This window comes from Hemicordylus capensis, chromosome 1 (assembly GCF_027244095.1).
Source record: "Hemicordylus capensis ecotype Gifberg chromosome 1, rHemCap1.1.pri, whole genome shotgun sequence".
Classification (NCBI taxonomy): Eukaryota; Metazoa; Chordata; class Lepidosauria; order Squamata; family Cordylidae; genus Hemicordylus; species Hemicordylus capensis.
Genome location: NC_069657.1, coordinates 389,564,151 through 389,578,082, shown reverse-complemented (window position 1 = coordinate 389,578,082; position 13,932 = coordinate 389,564,151). Strand labels below are relative to the sequence as shown.

The 13,932-nt window shown below is 42.4% G+C and overlaps 1 protein-coding gene across 5 annotated transcripts in view; it reads right to left on the bottom strand.

Moving 5' to 3' along the window:
* The window catches only part of PRKD3 (protein kinase D3), a 138,697-nt gene that overhangs the window by 76,925 nt on the left and 47,840 nt on the right, over positions 1-13,932 (bottom strand). The window lies entirely within an intron of this gene.

Below are 13,932 nucleotides of genomic sequence, written 5' to 3'. Positions count from 1 at the left end.
TGCCATCTTCCGCACAGTATGAGAGGATGCCTTTTGGCATCTTCCTATATCATTGCTGACCAATATAGGTGTTTCTCATACCTGCAAGAATCCGAACCCACAACCTCTGGCTTGCTAATCAAGTCATTTCCCCGCTGCACCATTAGGTGGCTCAAACTTGAAGTATAAGAAAAGATACATAAAATCCAGAGAAGGTCTAATCCTTCCCACATTACAAACACCCATATCCTAGATAATTATCTGATCACTTCCATAAATACATTTTTATAAAGAAAAAGTACAGACAAGCAGTTTTTTGCACCATTTCTTTAAAGTTTCAAGCAGATCTGAGGAATAATATCCCACATTGTTCCTTATTCTAGGGATTACTGTTTTCCTATTGGTCTCATATGATGGGAGCTGTTTCTACCAAAAAGGAAGGCCTTCCCACTTCGCCCCACAGTTGTATCACCTCATCCCCTTTTGCCAATTAATTCCCTTGTATCAATTCCCTTGGTACTTAATTCCCAGTATCAATGGCCTTACAAAAAAGATTCCAGAGGAGTGAAAGAGGAAGAACAATGCCCACATTGCTTCTGCAAAGCCCATGTCCAGCGGAGCTGTCTAGGGTCGTGAAAGGGCTAGTACATGCCCCCCCCCTCCTCCCTGGAATGAGTATTTGGATCCATCATTTACCCTTGTGATGTTTTAATGAGTTTTTTGCAGATAAAGTCTCTCATATTTGAGCTGAACAAGACTCTACATTTACTGTAGAGTGTACTGAGGTATCCAGCAGTTCCTCTTGTGTGGTTAAATTGGATCAATTTCAGTTTGTGACTCCCGAGGATGTGGACAAGCTACTTAGGACACTTTACCTTACCACTTGTCCTCTTGACCCTTGCCCAACATGGCTTATACGATCTAGCAGGGAGGTTACTAGAGAGGGTCTTGATAACATCATTAATGCTTCTCTGATGGAGGGCAGGATGCCTCCATGTATCAAGGAGACAATTATTAGACCACTTTTGAAGAAACCTGCATTGGATCCTTCAGAATTAGGCAGTTACAGGCCTGTCTCCAACCTCCCATGGTTGGGCAATATGATTGCTCCCATGTTTGGGCATCAACGTGGTGGCATCTCAGTTCCAGGTTTTCTTGGAGGAAACAGATTATCTGGAATCATTTCAGATAATAATGCTTTACAGGAAGGCTATGGGGTTGAAACGGCCATAGTCAGCCTGTTGGATGATCTCCAATTAGGAATTGATAGGGGGAGTGTGTGACTCTTTTAAGCCTTTTGGATATATCAGAAGCTTTTTATACCATCACCCATGGTATCCTTCTGGAGCACTTGAAGGAGTTGGGAGTGGGAGGCACTGCGTTGCAATGGTTCAGCTCCTACCTCTCGAGTAGATTCCAGATGGTGTCATCTAGAGATTGTTACTCTTCAAAATAAGAGTTATTGAATGGGGTCCCCCAGGGCTCCATTTTATCTCCAATGCTTTTTAACATCTACATGAAATCACTGGGAAAGATCATCAAGGGATCTGGTGCAGGGTGATATCAATATACTGATGGTACCCAAATCTATTTCTCCATGGCATTTTTATCAGGAAATGGCCTAACTTCTCTAAATGCCTACCTAGAGGTGGTAATGGGCTGGATGAGGGAGAACAAACTAAGGCTAAATTTATTTTATTTGTTTATTTATTTGATTTATATACCGCCCTTCCAAAAATGGTCCAATGAATCCAAACAGGATGGAGGTACTTATTACAGGAGGTAGAGACTTAAGAAGTGATTCAGATCTACCGGTTCTGGATGTGGTTGCACTCCCCGGAAAGAGCAGGTACATGGGAGTACTTCTGGACCCTCCACCAAAACTAAAACACTAACACTTAGCAATTTTACTTTATGCAAATGATACAGTTCTGCTTTCTCAAACTGCAATTGGGCTAAAATGTGCTCTCAGTTCCCTTGCTTTATATTGTAAGAAGGAAGCCCTGGAGATTAACTACTCTAAGACAAAAATCCTCATATTTATGAAATGTCACAAAATTTGTTCATGGCATTTGAATGGCTACAAAATTGAGCAAGTTAAAATCTTTAAATATTTGGGAATAGACTTCCAATATTCTCATCCATGCATTGAGACCCCTCAGCTCCGCATGTCTCACTGTACCTGCACATGGAACAGGAAACATTTCTGAGAACGCTACCTTGGGGGTCCTGGACTTCAATACGCTACCTATCAGCCTAAATTTGGTTTCCAGGACCTCCCAACTACATTTCCCCACATCACCGGTGCCAATGTGCGCAACGATAGCTGTCTCCTCTCCAGCACTGCCTAACAGCCTATCTAGACACCCTGTGATGTCCGCAACCTTCGCACCGGGCAGGCAAGTCATTGTGCAGTCAACAACATGGTACTAGATGGGAAATTTAATAAAATACCATATACAGCTTGGCTATGTGGTAAAGGTGTCATTGAAACAACTGTGCAGGTTTTACTTTACTGTTTATTTTATAAGGATATTCAAAACAGTTTTATCTCTCCTTTTAGTAAATTATCCCAGCCATACTCACATGTTTTACCTGCAATATCTATAGTCTGATCATGATGATTCCATTTCCTTTAATGTGGCTACATTTTGCTTTATAGCCTGTAAAATACAAGAAATACTTACCTTGCTGTAGTTCCTTTTCACCGTATGATTTATTTTTATTATTTATTACACTTATAGACCATCCCATCCAAAGGCTCTGGGAGGTGCACAACAAGTTTAAAAGGACATAAAACAAACACCATATAAAACACATTAATTAAAACAATATAAAAACAATTTAAAAACAATTCAAAACCATTTAAAACCAATTTAAAAACCCAAAAACAATTTAAAAACCTTGGAAGGCCAGGCCAAACAAATGAGTTTTCAGGGCCCTCTTAAAGGCCAAAAGTGAGCCTAAACTGCAGATATCTGCTGGGAGTGCATTCCATAGGCCAGGAGCAGCTACAGAGAAGTTCCGAGTCGCTATGAGACGTACCAGTGGTAACTTGAGACGGACCTCTCCAGATGACCTCAACATGTGATGGGAATCATACAGAAGAAGGCGCTCTCTAAGTTAGCCCGGACCCAAGCCGTTCATGGTGTTGACCAGACGATTGTTATCTGGTCGATGACTGTAATAAAGGAATCTATCTAATCTACTTCTGAACCCAAAAGTTGAGGCAGTGGCCAGGAGTGCTATCAGCGATGGCCAGCTATGTCTGTTTCTAGACATAAACAACCTTAGAGGAGTGATGCATATGCTGGTAACATTCAGACTTGACTACTAAAATGCACTCTACGTTGGGCTGTCTTTGTATGTAGTTCTGAAACTGCAGCTAGTACAGAATTCAGCAGACAGGTTGATCTCCGGGGTTGCTCAAAGAGATCACATTACACCCATTTTAAATGAACTACACTAAGTTTCTGGGTGAAATCACTGGCTATTACCTATAAAGCCCTGAATGGCTTGGGTCTGAGATATTTAAGATAATGCCTTCTTCATCAACTCAGCTACATATTAAGATCATCTGGGGAAGTCTGGTTGCCTTTGGTGGAGACTCAAAACCGAGCCTTTTCTAGAGTTGCCCCAGGACTCTGGAACACGCTTCCTAACGAAATTAGTGTTTCCTTTCTCTGAATGTTTTTAAGAAGAACCTGAAAACATACCTGGTTAACCAGGCTTTTAGTTTAGTTTTAAAGTTTTGAGTTTTAGAGTTTTTATTTGTATTTTAAATTGTTTTTCATGTTAATGTTTTAATGGTTGTTTTTAGATTGTGAACCACCCAGGAACTTCTGTATGGGGCGGTATAAAAATGTACTAAAAATATAAACGTCTGATTTATCCTAATAAAAGCAAGCAAGTTTCACAGTTAAAAAACTGTTTCCAAAGAATTTTACAGAAGTCATCGCTCTATAGAAGGTCAATAGCAAATGGCAAAAATTGATTTCAGTTATCACAAATATACTATTAAGGAGAAAAGATGCATATTGATTTGTCCCTGGAAGTGACTTCTGAAAGTCATATGACGACAGAAAAACAAACTTCAGGGTGGCTTACAAAAACTAGATGGTTGCAACATCACAGTTGAACTAAGCTGCAGTCATGTTATCTGAACTAAGAGGGTTTGTGTGTTTCAATTTTTTGGTCAAACATGACGACCAACACAAAATTCCAGCTGACAGCCCATCAGCAGGCAATTTCTAGAGATGTTCTAATTTCACTTAGCTCTCTATCATCCCCATCCAATTTAAAAAGCCTAGTTCCTGTTCTCTGAACAGTTGCCTAAATATACATCTCAATAAAGGGTACTTTCCTATGAATCATGCTCCTTTGTCCATTGATTTTCTTACAATAGCCAATGTCTATGCTGAAGGTACAACTGTCTCTCTTATCAATCCACAATACAATGATGAAGATATACAGTTTTACACAAGACTTCCCCCTTTAAACATAAGAAAATAAGAACAGACCTGCTGGATCAGGCCCAAGGCCCATCAAGTTCAGCATCCTGTTTCACACAGTGGCCCACCAGATGCTGCTGAAAGCCTACAGGCAGGAGTTGCAGGCATGCCTTCTCTCTTGCTGTTACTCCACTGCAACTGGTACTCAGAGGCATCCTGCCTTTGAGGCTGGAGGTGGCCTATAGTCCTCCGACTAGTAGCCGTTGATAGACCTCTCCTCTATGAAGTTATCCAAACCCCTCTTAAAGCCATCCAGGTTTATGGCTGTCAACACATCTTGTGGCAGAGAATTCCACAAGTTGATTATGTGTTGTGTGGAAAAGTACTTCCGTTTGCTGGTCCTAAATTTCATGGGGTGACCCCTGGTTCTAGTGTTATGTGAGAGGGAGAAGAATTTCTCTCTATCCACTTTCTCCACACTATGCATGATTTTACAGACCTCTATCATGTCTTCCCGCAGTTGTTATTTCCCTAAAGTAAATAGCCCCTTTCATTCAATATAACTTTAATTCAATAGAACTAAACAGAACTTTAATTCACACTGTAACTGGTAAAGGATAACCATATAATTTCCCATGCTTGACTAACTGAGCACCCACTTCACCACTATTGTAGAGTAAAATAGTCAAGATCTCCCATCTGCCAGCCATTTATAGCAAGATTATTCCTGGAATTTTAGCACTTGACTTCTAGACTAAGTTCTTAATTCATTGGTCATCATATATTTCAGTATTTGAATGGGTCTTCTTTTGTGTATGTGGTTAGGACAACTGTTCGATAGTGGCCTCATCTGCACTCTCATTGGCCTTAACAATTATTCATATTTTAGCACACAAAATGCTTTGCTTTAGCACCAGCTCACCATGGCTGCTTATTAGCAAACATTAAATAGGTTATTTAGCAGGCTTTAAGAAACGCAATTGTTGCAATTAATTAATTAGCACAAACTTGCTCTCCAAATTCTGACTTCAACAAGACTGGCGACCAAAAGAGAACCCCCCCCCCAAAAAAAAAACCCCAGATGTATATTCTATGCCCTTATCTGTATTTATTTAAATCTCAAATATAAATAGACAAACTGGAACCACAATCTATATTCTCACTTTATAAAAGATAGGTAAATAGGATCACAAATGTAATCTGAGTAAAACCTGTATAAATCTAGAGAGAGAGCGTGAGAGAGCGTGGATAGATGGGTGAGACAGATGGGAGAGAATGAATATCAACAAAGTATACTCTTCTCCTCATCAAGAAAAAATCCATCACAAAAACGTATGGATAGATCTGTAAGCATAGAAAATATACACACAAAAGTCCCAAAAGGGATGCTCCAGCAGGGAGTTGTTGAATGTCTATATCAGATATATAAAATGAACTGTTCCACATATAGTTTGTACTCCCGTGGTGTGAGGCAGCACAAGGAGATACTTTGACAATCCACTGTCCTGGGCCAGAAGCGTTTTGACTGATACACAATCTTCGTCAGCGGCATTTAACTGTGATGAATCACGCTCCTTGTGTTCCCATGTGGTTGTTTCAAGATTCAGCATTTAATCTACTCTGGCTATGAATATCCTCTCTCAGTCAAAATGACTATGAATATAGTGCTGGACTAGCACCAGGGAGACCTGAGTTCAAATCCCCATTCAGCCATGATACTAGCTGGGTGACTCTAGGTCAGTCGCTTCTCTCTCAGTCTAACCTATTTCACAGGGTTGTTGTGAGGAGAAACTCAAGTATGTAGTACACCACTCTGGGCTCCTTGGAGGAAGAGTGGGATATAAATGCAAAATAAGAATAAGAATAAGAATAAGAATATCCCCTCTCAAGACACCATTGATATGGCCTGTTCTAATCCACCATCATTACCACAGCTCCATTAGGTTGTCAAAACTCTCAAGTAACATCATTTATAAGCTCTTGTCACATTAGAAGGTTCAAGGCGGTGTCTTCAATGAGTTTCATTAGATACCCAGAATACATTATAACTATATGGAGAAGACAGACAATTTAATTACACTTGTCCAGATGCCCCCAAAGCAAGGTCTCTTGAAAATATAATCATCAATAGAAGTAACTGCTTCTGTGAGAAAAAGTTCTAAAAGTGCCAACATTGGATGGTGCACATTTTTCTTGATCTGATAAAATACTTGAATACACTTTTGAATTCAAATCTAAATTCAGGAAGACAGAATACAGAAACACAGTTGAAATTTTTAAACACTGGCTAACATCGAGACTATATACCAAAAAATGGTAGGACAGCTGGTCTTGTGGTAGCAAGCATGAATTATCCCCTTTGCTAAGCAGGGTCTGCCTTGGTTTACATTTGAATAGGTGGCTACATGGAAGCACTGGCTGCTGTAAGATATTCCTCTTAGGGGATGAGTACATAGTTTAGTAGAAGAGAATCTGCATGCTTGCAAACAGAAGGTCCCAGGTACACTCCATGACAACTCCAGCAGGGACGTAACAAGGCTGGAGTGGGCCCAGAGACAAAAATTTAAAATGGGCCCCTCGCTGATACACACACACACACACACACACACATCACAATATATAGTCATGTGACTTGCCTCTGGGGGGCCCCTCAAGGCATGGGGGCCCCCAGGCAGCCGCCTCCCCTTGCCTAATAGTAGTTATGCCCCTGAACTCCAGATAGGGATGGGAGACACTCCTGCCTGAAACCCTGGAGAGCTGCTGCCAGTCAGAATAGTTAGTACTGAGCTCAATGGATCAATGGTCTGACAGTATAAAAAAGTTTCCTATGAAAGTTTCATAAATGCAATTACACACACTATTTTAGCCCATCTCTCATTTTGTCTGCAGCCCACTTTGCCTCATTAAAATGTGTCCCTGAAGGCTGTGGGACCCACAGGGACATGTTTTGGGAGGCACATAGGGCTGCAGAAGGAAAGGGGGGGTTGCTGAAAATCACCCCTGAAATTCTGCATACAAAATTTATTTGGCGTGTGTTAACATTAGTCTGGTTGTCAGCAGAGGTGTATCTAGGGAAAATAGCGCCTAGGGCAAGCACTGAAATTGCGCCCCCCCCCCCCGCCCAAACATCTGACACCCATCTTTCAGATAACTTTACCATAATATCAGCTCAAAAATACAAGTCAAGCTCATTAATCTTTTAATATTTCAAAAACTATTTAGCAGTGGACGTAGCCAGACGAAAAAATGCTGGAACACTACAAATTTCAGTATGCTGGGGCTCATGAAATACCCAAATACTATGTTGAGGTGTACTTGGAAAACTAAACTAAGTGCCTGTCTAATTCTCTACTATGCATTGTAGCATCAACATTACATGTTGAGTTTTAAAAATCAATGGAGAATTTGACTTTTCCCAGATACTCTGAAAATAATTAAAGGATATGCAGAGTAAACTGTGTCACTGCTTGGAATATATTCTAGTCTTTCAGAAAGACAGTTAAAATGAGAGAAAGAGAGCAAGAAACTCCCAGTGGGCCTTAATACTAAGGATTTCACACGGATTCAAAGACAAACTCACCATAAATAGCCATATTATTAAGACATCACATTTAACTCACTTATCACAAGAAGCAAAGTAAGAGCAAATGAATACAATCCTAGCTCATAAGCTTCAGCTCAGTATTCACAAGCCCTGATTCTCTGTACATAGTGCCAATCTGAATATGTGTACAGTGACATATTATATTGTTATTTAAAAAAAAAATACCTGTAACCCCTTTGGGGGGCTTCGTAAAGGCTGGGGGGGTCTGCAAAGTTCCCCTCCCCCCGCTGGCCTCTAGGGCCTCGCAGGGACCATTTGAGCATGTGTGGTGGCCATTTTTAAAAATATTTGGGTTTTTTAAAATGGCAGCTGAAAACAAAATGGCCACCGTGCATACTCAAATGGCCTCTGTGAGGCCTGACATGGTCTAGGGCCTCACAGAGGCCATTTGAGCATGCGTGGTGGCCATTTTGTTTTCGGTGGCCATTTTTTTAAAAAAAAAGAAATTTAAAATGGCGCCCCCCCCTTCCAGAGGCACCGGGGGCATGTGCCCTGCCTGCCCCACCCTAGATACACCCCTGGTTGTCAGCAACTGATATTACAACCAAGTGCTGGATTTCTCTATACTATAGTGAAACATTCCATTAATGCAATACTAATCCCATTAAATCATTTATTTTTTATTTATTGTTCAATTTATACACCAATAATCTCAAAACGGTTTACAATATAATTATAACAATGAATAATTAAAATACAAAGGTACAGATTATCTCAAAAATTAAAATACAAAATGCAAAAGTACAGATAATATAAATATAAAAATAATATCTATAGAAAAATTTAATAACCCATAAAATAATAATAATACATAACACAAAGCAGCAGCAGTAAAAAATAATAATAATCTTATTCAAAAGCCTGAGTGAAGAGCCACATCTTTACTTTTTTCCTAAAAACTGTCAAGGAGACTGAGAAACAGATTTCAGCCAGGAGATCATTCCAAAGCCTGGGGGAAATGACTGAGAAGGCTCTGTCCCACGTGCTTGACAGAGCCCCCTCTGATGATCTGGTTAAGCAGGCAGAAACCCTTGGGAGCAGGCAGTCCTTCAGATATCCAGGGCCCAAACCGTTAAGGGCTTTAAAGGTCAAAAACAGACCTTGAATTGGATCCGGAAGCAAATTGGTAGCCAGTGCAGCTCTTTCAGAGTGGGTGTAATATAATCACAATGGGCAGCTCCAGATACGATCCTAGCTGACGCATTTTGCACTAGCTGCAGCTGCTGAATATTCTTCAAGGGCAGCTCCACATAGAGCATGTTACAGTAATCCAGCCGCAACAAGAAAAGGGTGTGGGTAACTGTGCCTAGTTCTGCCTTCTCGAGAAAGGGACACAGCTGACACACTAGCCAAAGCTGTGCAAAAGCACCTCTGGCCACCGCCTCCACCTGAGCTTCCAAAAGCAGAGCCGGGTCCATCAGTACTCCCAAGCTGCACACTTGCTCTTTCAAGGGGAGTGCAATCCCATTCAGAACCGGTCGGATCCCTTCATCCCAATTGGCTCTACTGCTGTTCATTACCTCTAATGAATTGGGTTAAACTTGTTTTCATATATTGACCCAAGAATGGAAAGGACCAAGCAATGGCTTACCACAGAACTGTGGTGCAAAACGTAACCCTCTGAAGCAAAATCTAACCCATTTGCACCATTCTCCTCCTTTTAAACAGAAATGATTGTGCCTAAGGAAAGGCCATTTCACCCTGCTATCATCCCAGGCCATTTGACGCTGTCTGCATGCTCTGCAGAGTCAGCATTGTTGCCATGGTTTCAGCATGAGCTTCGACATCATATTTATATTTGAACAGATAGAAAGATTTGTTTGAAAGATTCCTGCCTGCAACCTTGGAGATTCCTGCCTGCAACCTTGGGGAAGCCACTGCCAGTCTGTGTAGACAATACTAAGCTAGATGGACCAATGGTCTGACTCAGTAGAAGGCAGCTTCCAATGTTCCTATTTATTAGCCAAAGTTACCAGGAACAGTACACATTTTGCTTTCTGTTCACAGTTTGAATTTTAACCAATTACATCTTTATAAATTTGTACATGGGAAAATTGTTCTAGATAAAACAAGCTATGCTGCAGCAAACATCATCTTCAAAGAGATATGCCACCTTCAGACTTTATTTATTTATTTTTATTTAATACATTTCTATACCGCCCAAAACGCAAGTTCTCTGGGTGGTTTACAAAACAATTAAAACAGCCAATAAAAGATTAAAACATTTCAACAATTAAAATTAAAAAGTTAATACTATTAAAACACAATTAAAACAGTATCTAATTCAGCATTACGGAATGCTGGGTGATCTCATAAGCTTACTTTCCTTAAGGAAAGTAGGCTAAAAAAAAGTATAGGAAACACCTATATCGGACAGCAGTGATATAGAAGGTTCTGAAGGCATCATCTCACACTGCGCAGAAGGTGGCAATGGTAAACTCCGCCTGTATTCTACTAAAGAAAACCACATGGTTCTGTCGTCGCCAGGAGTCAACACCGACTCAAGGGCACAACTTTACCTTTAAGCTAATGAAATTGCCTCCACCAGACAGTGGGGAAGTAGTTGTCTTGAGACAGATTGGCCTTTGTGGCTTTACCCTTATAGGCCACAAAGAGTTGTTTGCATTTACACAAGTCCTTGGTTCCTTTTAAATAAAACAAGATTGATCTCCTCACATCCAGTGCATGCATAGATCTTTCTAAAGGTGTTGCTGAGTTTCTAAAGAAAGTGAGCAGTATTATATCCTGATTTAGGTGGAAACCTGAAGTTACTTTGGGTTGGAAGACTGGGTCCTGCATGCTCACCTTATCAGGGTAGAATAAACAGGTTGCATACCTGTAACTGATGATCTGGAAGAGATCCGCTGTATTCATAAATATGGGTTCTGCGCCTGCGCAGTGACCTCACGGACCGACTAGCTAGCTCCTCGCTCCGCCCTCAACTGCCATGCACGAGGTCGTGCTTCCCCTATCTCCGGCAGTTGGGGCGTATCTCTTTCAGTTTCTGGTGGACCGTCAGTTGTCTCTTTTTGACGTTCCTGCTTGAATTTGTCCTGCTCGAACATTGTGGGGAGGCACGGGCGGGTGTTATGAATACAACGGATCTCTTCCAGATCATCAGTTACAGGTATGCAACCTGTTTATCTGGATAGTGATCCGTTGCATTCATAAATATGGGTGATTAGCCAGCTGTAACCCTGGTGGTGGGTAACATTTATGGCAGGACCCTTTTCAGCACGCCTCGCCCGAATTCTCCTTCCTTCAGTTGCCTAAGATCTAAGGCATAGTGACGTATGAATGGTTGGCTTGACGTCCAGGTCGCCGTCTTACAGATGTCCTTTATCGGCACTCCAGCCATATCAGCTGCGGAAGATGCATAGGCCCGCGTCGCATGGGCAGTAATCGACTTCGGCGGAATCTTCCCTTGAGCAGTGTAAGCGACTCTAATCGCTTGTACTATCCACTGAGCCAATCTTTGGCGTGAGACTGACTTTCCAGTAGAAGGTCCCTTAAATAGAACGAATAATTTCTTAGTGCAGCGTAAGCCTCTTGTTGCATCCAGGTAGTACAAGAGTGCTCTACGCACATCCAGAGTATATAAGTCCCTTTCCAAACTAGACTCTGGTTCTTGGAAAAATGTCGGCAGAATTATATCAGCATTAATGTGGAAATCTGTCGTCACTTTGGGTCGAAATCTTGGATCCAATCGAAGAGTAACTTTATGTGGATAAATTTGCAAGAATGGGCGATCCATCCGTAGCACAGCCAACTCACTCACTCTCCGCGCTGTGGTGATTGCGATCAAGAAAGCGGTCTTAAGGGTTTTCAGACGCAGAGATGCTGTGGCAATTGGCTCAAAGGGCTTCTGAGTCATTGCTTGCAAAACCAAAGTCAAATCCCACTGTTGTTGTGGCCGGCGAATTGGTGGATACAAATTATTCAGACCTTTGAAGAATTTTTTACATTCCGGGTGGGAAAATACCGTAGTCTTGCCCCAACCCTTATGCTCTGATGAAATTGCCGACAGGTGAACTTTCAACGAAGTGTTCGCCAAACCCGTCATCTTGAGAGTCGTCATATACAACAATATCTGAGTCACTGTTGCCCGTCTTGGGAAAAACCCATGATCCTTCGCATATTGCTTAAATCGCCGCCACTTACGATTGTAATTGAGGCGCGTTGATCTCTTCCTATTATTTAGAAGTATTCTCTTTAGTAACCTATACGCCATGCTGTCAATTTCAGGGACTCCACTTGCGGGTGTCGCACTGCCCCGGCATCCTGAGTCAGGAGCTCCGGCACATTGGGAAACCTGTGGTAAACCCCCTTTGACAAACGTAGCACCGCTGAGAACCACTGTTGTCTGGGCCACCATGGCGTTATCAAGATGCCCCTTGTGGCGTCCCTCAGCATTTGTGCAATCACCTTTGATATTAGCGGTTGTGGTGGAAACAGGTAGAACAGACTCCTGGTCCATCTGTGTTGAAACGCGTCGCCCTGTGACTTCTCGCCTACTCCTGCACGAGTGCAAAATGTCGGGCATTTCGCGTTTCCCGTTGTTGCAAACAGATCTATAGCTGGCCATCCCCACTTGTCGAAGATGGCTCTGAGATAGTTCATATTCAACTCCCATTCGTGGCTCTGATTGAACAGTATTGCCCTGCTGAGAACATCCGCCTGTACATTGTCCACTCCCCTGATGTGTATTGCCACCAAACACATGTTTCGAGCTATGCACCAGTTCCAGATGTCCTGACTCAGCATGCAGAGCGATCGAGAGACTGTACCTCCTTGCTTGTTTAGGTACGTCATCGCCGTAGTATTGTCCAGATGAATCTGCACAACCTTCCCCTGTATCATTGGCTGAAATGCTTTTAATGCTAAGAACACAGCTAGGAGCTCCAGATAATTTATATGCTGTTGGCTCTGCTGTTTCGACCATAGTCCCTGCACCTGGTGATCTCGGCAGTGCGCTCCCCATCCCTGCAAAGAGGCGTCTGTTGTCACACTGCATGTGGGAATGAGAGGCTGAAATGTCACCCCCGCCAGAAGATTGTCTGGGATCGTCCACCAATGCAAGGACCCAAGCACTGCTTTGGTTAGCACAAGCCACTTGTGCTGACTGTCTCTGTTTGGGCAAAAGTTGCTCAAATACCATCTCTGTAACGTTCGCATATGTAGTCGAGTGTTGCGAACCGTCGTATTGCACGAGGCCATGAGCCCCAAGAGTCTCTGAACTGATACTGCCCTTTGTTCTGGCTGCTTCTGGAACAGCTGAATAAGTTCCCTTATCTGTTGGTATCTGGACTCCGGCAGGTAAGCCCTTTTCTCCTGCATGTCCAAAACCGCACCTATATAATCGACCCGTCTTCGGGGCTCCAATTTGGATTTCTTTAAGTTCACCTTGATTCCCAAGTCCCTTAAAAGATCTAGTACATATTGGACTTGCAAACCTAACTCTTCTTTGTTGTCACTGACCATCAGCCAATCGTCCAAATACGGGTAGATAACAACTCCCGTCGTTCTCAAATAGGCTACTACAGCCGCCATTACCTTGGTGAACACTCTCGGCGCCGTGGATAGGCCGAATGGCAAAACCACATATTGGTACGCTGTACTTCCTATGGTGAATCGCAGGTACTTGCGATGCTCTGCGCGAATGCCTATATGAAAATAGGCGTCCTTCAAGTCCAGGGTGATGGCCCACCCCTCCCGAACCAGAAGGTGTAAGATGCTCTGCAGTGTTACCATCCTGAACTTCCTTGTGTCTACATAGAAGTTCAGCTCTCTCAAGTCCATAATGGCTCTGACACCCCCATCCTTCTTGGGGATCTGAAAGTAACGGGAGTAAAACCCCCGCATCCTGTCCACCCACCTCACTGGCACAATTGCTTGCTT